Source organism: Lissotriton helveticus, chromosome 12 (assembly GCF_964261635.1).
Source record: "Lissotriton helveticus chromosome 12, aLisHel1.1, whole genome shotgun sequence".
NCBI lineage: Eukaryota > Metazoa > Chordata > Amphibia > Caudata > Salamandridae > Lissotriton > Lissotriton helveticus.
In genome coordinates, this window is record NC_136073.1 from 169146507 (window position 1) to 169154632 (window position 8126).

The following is an 8126-nucleotide window of genomic DNA, read 5'->3' on the forward strand; positions in this document are numbered from 1 at the left end:
CAGTGGAGGGGAAGGCGTGCAGGCTGATGAAGTCTGTGATGTCTTCGCTGAATTGTGTGTGTGGTCCCGGGGGTCTGTAGACGAGGGTGCCTCTGAGGGTCGTCTTAGGGTCGGTGTGAATCTGGAAGTGGAGATGTTCGGCTGCGGCGAAGGAGTCGTTGGCGTCGGTCGTGATGCGGATGGTGTTCCTGTGGACGATGGCGATGCCACCTCCGGTCTGGTTGATGCGGTCCCTCCTGATGATTTTGTACCCGTCCGGGATGGCGATGGCGATGTCGGGTGCAGAGGAAGCGTTCATCCAGGTTTCCGTGAGGAAGGCGACGTCCGGTGATGTAGTGTCGAGGAGGTTCCAGAGTTCCACGGCGTGTCTGTGGACGGAGCAGGTGTTGATCAGGATGCACTTGAGGTGGTTGCTGCTGGTGTTTGTCTTGGCGGATGCGGGGCAGGTTCGGAGGCAGGTGAACTTGCAGGTGCAGCAGGTGAAGGGTCCGTGGGTGCGTCTCGGGGTGGCTCGGCAGCAGGCGAGGGTCCGGCCGGCATTGAGTGCGTTGAGAGTGGCGGCGTCGTAGGTCAGTCAGGTCGTCTTGCCTCGGCGGGGAGGGCCAGGGGTCCTGGCGCTGGGCGCGGGCCAGTCGCGGACGGGCGCAGTTGGGCTTACCTTTGGCGCACCTTCGGCGCTCAATCGGCGCTCCCGCTGCGCGGTCGCTCTGGGGGTGTCATAAGTAAGGAGCCGGGAGGGAGGAGCAGCTGGGTGGCGGGAGCGGGGCGGCGAATGGAATCACAGGGGGGCGGGGCCGCAGGAAGGCAGCGGCGGGAAATTCCAAGAAGCAGCGGGCAGCGGGAAATTCCCAGGAGCAGCGGGAAATTCCCAGGAGCAGCGGGCAGCGAGCGAAGGAATCTGCAGGCAGGAGGCGGCAAAGGCATGCAGGAGCGGCAGCAGTGAGTGGGGCGACCAAGCCCTGTGGAGGGCTGAGCAGTGTTTTGCCTAGACAGCAATACACAGTGGGAGCATTGGTGTGATTGGTTGGGCCATCACTGGCAGGATGGGAGCAAGGAGGTGGGCCCAGCCTCACTTACACCTGAAAAGGCGGTGTCCTGTCTCCACACAAAGGACTGCATATCCCCTCCTGTTTGCCAGGAGCCAGGGAAGGCAGGGAATCTGTGCACTTCAAAAGCATGCCGCTAGAAGCTTTTCCCCACTTCAAAGGCACCACTGTGTACAAATCAAGGACCTCAGACACCACCACTTTGGTACACTTCTGGGCCGGTGGATACTCTGCCAGGAAGAAGAACTGCTGTGCTGCTACAAGGCCTGCCACTCTGCCGGACTGCTTCTCTGAAGAAACTGCTGCACTGCTGTGCTGATCTGCTGCCTGCTTCTCTCTTGCCTGGGTAAGAAGGACTAGATCTCTTGAACCTAGAACCAGAGTGATTCCAATGGCTAGTTGGCTGGTCTCCTCATCTGAAGTTTTACAGACATAAAAAGCTTCAAACAACCTTGCATCTGCACTTGGACATTGCCATCTGTGACTCTACCGGCCAAGTGGTGTCACCCCAGTCCTGTGCCCTTGGAAGTGGGCTTAAAATGCTTTGCCATTCTCTGTGGTACCAACTGAACCGACGCTCTTCTACTGCGCAGAGCAACCCCAAGCAGAACCGATGCATCTCCGATGCTGCATTGTATTGGACTGCTGCAAAGACTTGCATCACCACCAAAGCCCACATTGACATTGGAACCTCCACTATGTGATGCATCCTCAGCGCAGTCCTCCACATTTCTCGTCGATGGCAGCCTCAACAACGACGCCTGACTCCGCATCAGAGCCCTTATGAGCCACCACATAGTGCGCTAGAATCTTTGCCACAGATTCACTCAATGCTCCTTCAACCAGGATTAGAGGTACTTTTGCTCTGTGGGCCTAACTGGGTCCCTGTAGCCAGCCCGCACTCCATCACAGTCGGCCTGAACTTGTGACTTTGTCCTGATCCGGTGCAAACAGATATCTACAGATGGTTCTTTACTCCTGTTGGCACTATTTATGATGAAAACATCAATATCTACGGTTCTACTAATTGGATTTTCATTGTTTTGGCCTTGTTCTTTGTATTCAATTAAGTTCTAACCTGGTTTTGGATCTCTTTGTATGGTTTCTTCACTGTTTTACTGTTTGAAGTGTTGCACAAGTATCTTACACATAGCCTCTAAGTTAAGCCTGACTGCTCTGTGCCAAGACAACAGGGGATTGAACATGAGTTGGTTTGGGGTCGCTTGTGTTTTACAGTGACAAAGATTGTGGTTGCCGCTTGACTATTGTTCACACCTCAGTCAACAAGTCACCCAATTTCTAAAACTCCTCGCCCAAATGAACTTTCATCCGTAGTTAATACCCTCAGCAAGTCTGGCTGTAGTTCCACCCCTTTGCACATCGAACTTGGTTGAAGCCACCAGAACAGAACCTTTGTGACATTGAGAGTTACTGGGACCAGCATCCCGAATTCCTCAGTGGAAGGGTTCCAGAAGCATGAAGATGAATCCAAAGTGGTCAAAGGTGCTACCTTGCCCAGAGCACCATAAATACCAGTGCTGCTATGTGCTCCTGTAGTCTTAGCCAATGTCTCAATGACAGGGACTGACTCCGGAGTGCTTGAGACAACTAACCCTCAGAGTTATGGCACAGAAATTTGGATGGAGGACTCTGTTCAAGTCCATCCTGAAGCAAGCCCATATGAAAGTCCGATCCTGCACAGGCTGGAGTTGTCACTTGTCCGAATTGAGGATAAACTCATGCTCCTGCACCAGAACTAGAACTTTCCCCACTTCCTGAAGCATCAGTTGTTTTGAGGGAGCATGAAGCAGCCAGTCGTCCAAATATAACACATGTGAAGCTGTCTTGAGGTCAAATGGAAGTACATTGCACTGGAAGTGACCATGGTTGACACAGAAATGAAGATTCTTCCGATGGAAAGGAAACACTGGCACATGGAATCAGGCATCCTGAAGATCCAATGTGACCATCCAATGACTCTGGCGTACCAGTGGAATAATCCTCTGCAATGTCTCCACCATGACCAGGATGCTTTGAACAAACTTGTTTAGATGCTGGAGGTGGAGACCCATTGAAAACTGCTCTTGCCCTTCTGAACCAAAACAAATATGGAATAGATGCCCTGAACCATTGACTCGATGGTTGCTTCTGAGATTGCCTCCTTCTGCAACAAAGACTCTATCTCCTCGTGTACTGCAAGTTTTATGCCCCCGTGGGAAGGCCATGAAGTTGGCCACACCTCAGAAACTGGAGGAAGAGTCACAACTGTATTTTGCATCCCGATTGAATCACATGGAGTACCCAAGAGTCCGAATTGGATTTGAGCCAGGCTCCCAAAAAACAAATGCAGCCTGCCTCTGACTAAACAGGGCTGGCTAACCCCTTGATAGTCAGGACCACTGCTTCTTAGGTATTTATATTTCTTCTCCTCACTACGAGGCCGAAACTTCACCTGTTGACCTTGATGTTGAGAATGAGAAGGCTGACAAACTGAAAAAAAACTTGTCAGGAACTGGAAAAGAAGACTGCTTAAGAGAAGATGAGAGCTTCTTCTCCTTAAACAGCTTATGCAGCTGTGCTTCCAGCTGAGCTCCAAACAGGTGAGTACCCTCAAATGGTAGGTGTAGCGTAGCGGATTTCTGTGCCAAATCTATTTGCCAGTCTTTGAGAACTAAGTTACGATGAGTAGTAATAGAGGTCCCAGCAGACAGAGCAGTAGCACGAACAACATTGAAGGAAATGTCTGTGATATACTTGATCTGCCTCTCGATTCCCTCCAGCAAAGCGGAACATTCTGTTCCATCCTCAGCTTCTTTAAAGAGCTTCTTGAAGTCAGAAATCAAGGGTTGTGACAAATAAGAACCATTAACCCCAGCTCTAAGCATCAGATGGAACCCTGAATACGCCAAAACAAAATGGATACTACTGGTCTGACAACAAAGTAAAATAAAACCAAAAACCGAATCTATAGCAGCTGAGCATGTGTTAAACAGGAAAATAAACCCATCAGCCCACCAAATGGCGGATCTTCATCATCTGGGATTTGTGAAGCTGGTATATGATAGGCATCTCACCTTATATAATCATGAGCTGTCCTAACACAAAAAACACCAGTGCATAACTGAAATAGGATACAGATTGGCCATAAAGATAGGCAGAAGAATCCTGTCAGGGTCTTTCCATTCTCTAATCAGGACTCCCACGATATCTGGGTGAGCAGGAAAATACAATTGAGTGGACTACTGGTACTGTCGTAACAAACCACTACCAGAAGAAGAGGAAGGCTTAGTGGTCTCTTCTGCATCGAAACCCATGTTTTACTTAACTTGGGCAGAAGCTTGCAGAGCAACACCCTCCCAATATAATTCTCCTTCTGATTGCCCCCCATAGGAGTCTGCTCATCATCTGAAAAGGAAGAAACATTAGCAGTCATCTCTCCCAGGACAGGCTTCATAGGAACTTTGGCCGTACAGCTCTAGCAAAATCTCATGATTAAGCTTCTTGAGCTGATCAGCCTCATGCTCTTTCACACCCCTTTTTGGAGGAGCGGCAACAGACTTGAAAAACAAGAGAACTCCACATGCCTCCTCTTGTGAGAATGCTTCCCATAACTACAACGCAGAGTATCAGACAGGGAACATAACACAATCCTTGCAGCCCAAAATATCCACTTCAAACAATTAATGCTAAATGAACGTATGCCAGAAGGAAGGGAACTCCAAATCATCCGTGCAGGAGCTGAGTCAAACTATTTAGTGAGATGTCCCGTCTGCTCCTTCAACATTAGCTGAAATCATAAAGACGCTAGAGCAGCACCACAGCGCACACGCTGATCGAACCAGTCCCCGTGACAGCGCGCAATTTGAAAGAAATTGGGTCATCGCTGATCTGTTATCATTTGTGAAAGATCACAGATAAACATATTGAATAATCCAGCACAATCCGAAAGTGATTGCCAGCAGTCTTTGCACTCATCTCCTTTACACAAAAGAGCTCAACCGAGTCCTGGTCCTGATGAGAACCCTCCGATGACAATAGGGTTCCGAAACGCGTCGACCATGTACAGCTAGATGAAACAATTAGCATCTCACTGATTGATACACTGGACAAACAAGGCAGTGCGCCTGTTGTACCCTCACTATCGACTAGCTGTGTGTAGCAGGTGTCAGTAATGTAAATTGTAAATAAGTCTGCACCGCTACATCTCTTTTTCCAACTAAAGGACTGGTAATTGTCTGCCATTTATAGTTATTAATGTTTTGTGTTATGTAATCATCAAATGTTAAGTATTTTGTATTCACTCTTTGATGTACTGTTGAATGCATATGTCTGTCCCTCTTCTATGGCATGAACTCAATGTCTTTTTGTAGGTTTAAAATTAACAGTTAAAGTAAAAAGGTGAAATAAACACACCAAACCCAGCTTATTTGTCTAAGGGGTGTTTTTTTTATAAATAAATTTGAGTTAATAATACGTCCAATCCTCTCTTTTGCTACTAGTTATTGGAGGCCTAGCTTTGACGTAAATACAGGCCCAACGCCCCATGTTAAAAAATAAATAAAAATATCCATAGCATAGCAGAAACCAGGAACCACTATGCAGATTTACTTGAATCCCAGTGCTAAATGCTCTTCTTTCACCAGGCATGTCCTTAAGTGTAGGGACATCTTCCAGCACAAAAAACAATCCCAAAAGGCATTTTCCTCTTTCTATGTTTGCTGCAAAACGCCACACACATATAAAGAGTAAAACATGAGGAGAAATAAAGTTAGGATTTGGAGTTTACCCTGGTTTAATCCATGGGTACTGCATGGGAAAACCCACTGCAACACCCATGGAATGCCTCCCAGGTGCAGAGTAAGGTGACTCAGCAATTTTCCCTGCATGACCTTACTCAAGATTTATGAGGCACCTAAAAGCCACGAAGGGTGGCTTTCATTGCTACATAAACCTGATTCAGAGCCCTCTGGCACGCACATATCACTTAAAATGGTGCAAAAATGGCACAGGGCGCTCCTAAATAAGCCAATTATTCTATTGTCTAGAATGGAGGCATTCCCTCTTTATATTTCACAGTGTTCTCTCATTTAGTGACCTTTATGTTCAGCTCCTCTGATTGCTTGTAATTAGGAGGTGGGATATCTCTGTCATGAGGTTTGGGCATACCTGATGGTTGTAGCATTGAATGACGTGTTCTTGGTCAATAGTAATGGCTCAGACACCACATGGTGATTTAAAAGAGTTGTCTTTCTTTTTGTTTGGATTACTTGATCATTTTTGGAAGAACCTCATACACTGTACTGAATCATTCATAAAAACTGTTTGGATAAGGGATTATAGACCCTCTTAACCCTCACCAGTCACTCATGGCTTCATGAGACCTTCTTGAGTGAGTTTGCAACTGTGTTAGCATTCGGGTTGCGTATGCCAGGGAGGCTAGTGGAAGCTGATAACATTGTGGAATCTTGTACAAGAGCAGTAAGATGTCATAACTCCGAGGACAAAAATATTATGGGGTTAAAATATTTATATTTATATTTTATAAGTTAAGTGTATATTGCTAAGTGCACAATTCCTAATTCATCATTTATGTACCTTGAGCCATGGGCCAAATTTCTTTCCTTATCATCATTGTATGGATGCACCTCTCTGAGCTGATGACGCTAGCATGAATTGACCTCCCAGATGTTTCCATGTGTTACCCTTGGTATGTCATGCACTATTATTCGATATCCGAATCTATTGAAGGAGAACTTCCTTGATTCTGTCAAGTGGAGTTTTTCCTTAGGTCTCTTCCATTATCAGAGCATCCAACTGATGAAATGTGACTTGCAAGGATACCCTTTCTTCTGACAGCTTGTCCTGGCAGGGAACTCCCTACTGCTAGCCTTGAGAAGCTTCCTCTTTATTTGCTCACTTCTTTCCTTGACATGGGCCCTAGTGCAAGCAAGGAAAATAAGCCTTCTGACTGTGGTTTGGGCAATGAAATATTGCAATAATCAAGATACAGTGGCCTTTCTTACATCTGGGCCCTTGTGCCACTACACCTGGTTGCACCATTGATAGTTGAGCCCTTGGACAAACAGGAAATGGCTTGTAAGAAGCATGGAAGTTCCTTTTTGAATGCTCCCCCACCCAGTGTCAGTAAGAAATATTATAGAACCATGCGTGTTCTTCTCTTTGTGTGACATTGCTACTTCTAGTGGACTTTGGGATCTTGTTAGCACAAGTAGTTGCTTGACTTCTTCTGGTTTGTAGCTTGTGCTTGCTTGTGGTGGAACAGAGAGAATTTTCGTTTGCACTAACAATAGTGGACTGTGTGGCCTAGAGGTGTTTTTATGGTATTTCCTGCACTGGTGTCTTTTGTTGGTGTCCACACAGGAGTCTTATTGGTGCCCTCCTGGCCACACCAAAGCTCACTATTTTTCCACGTGTCTCACTTATGGGCATTTTATTGCCTAACTCTACAGTAACAACAAACACACAAATTAAGAGAGGGTCTAAGGTAATGCTTTAAGACCTAGCGTGGATATACTCCCCATATGAAACAGATACTACACATAACTATTCACAGGTCTAGACAAGCAACTAAACAGGCAAGAGCATGATTGCTAACCTCTACCTAACTATCAAAAGAAAAGATTCTTCTTATCATAAACCTTTTGAAGTCTTATTCACAAAGACGGATTCCCATCACTCACCAATGGTGACATGCTTCATCATCTGGGTCTCCTCCTTGCATCACGCTAGTGACACCAAGGGCTGCAACCCTCTCAAAAGGAAAGGGGAGCTTGCGGATGTTTTGATCAAGAACTGTTGGTTGGGCTCTCAAAATTGTGCGTTTTACTAATTGACCTACAGATGTGAGCAGCTATTACGTGTGGGAAAAAATATGTGCAGTGCAAGGATAATTTCAAAAGAGCGAATTAAAATTGGGCAATGAGAGAAAAAAATTATAAATAAATATTATTTGTAGAGACCGGTTGTGGCTGGCACTTGCTTTAAAAGTTTGCACTGAAACTTGTTCGTCCAGTGTTTTTTTAGGTCTGGTGTTAAATAGCACCCTTTTTCTTTTACTCA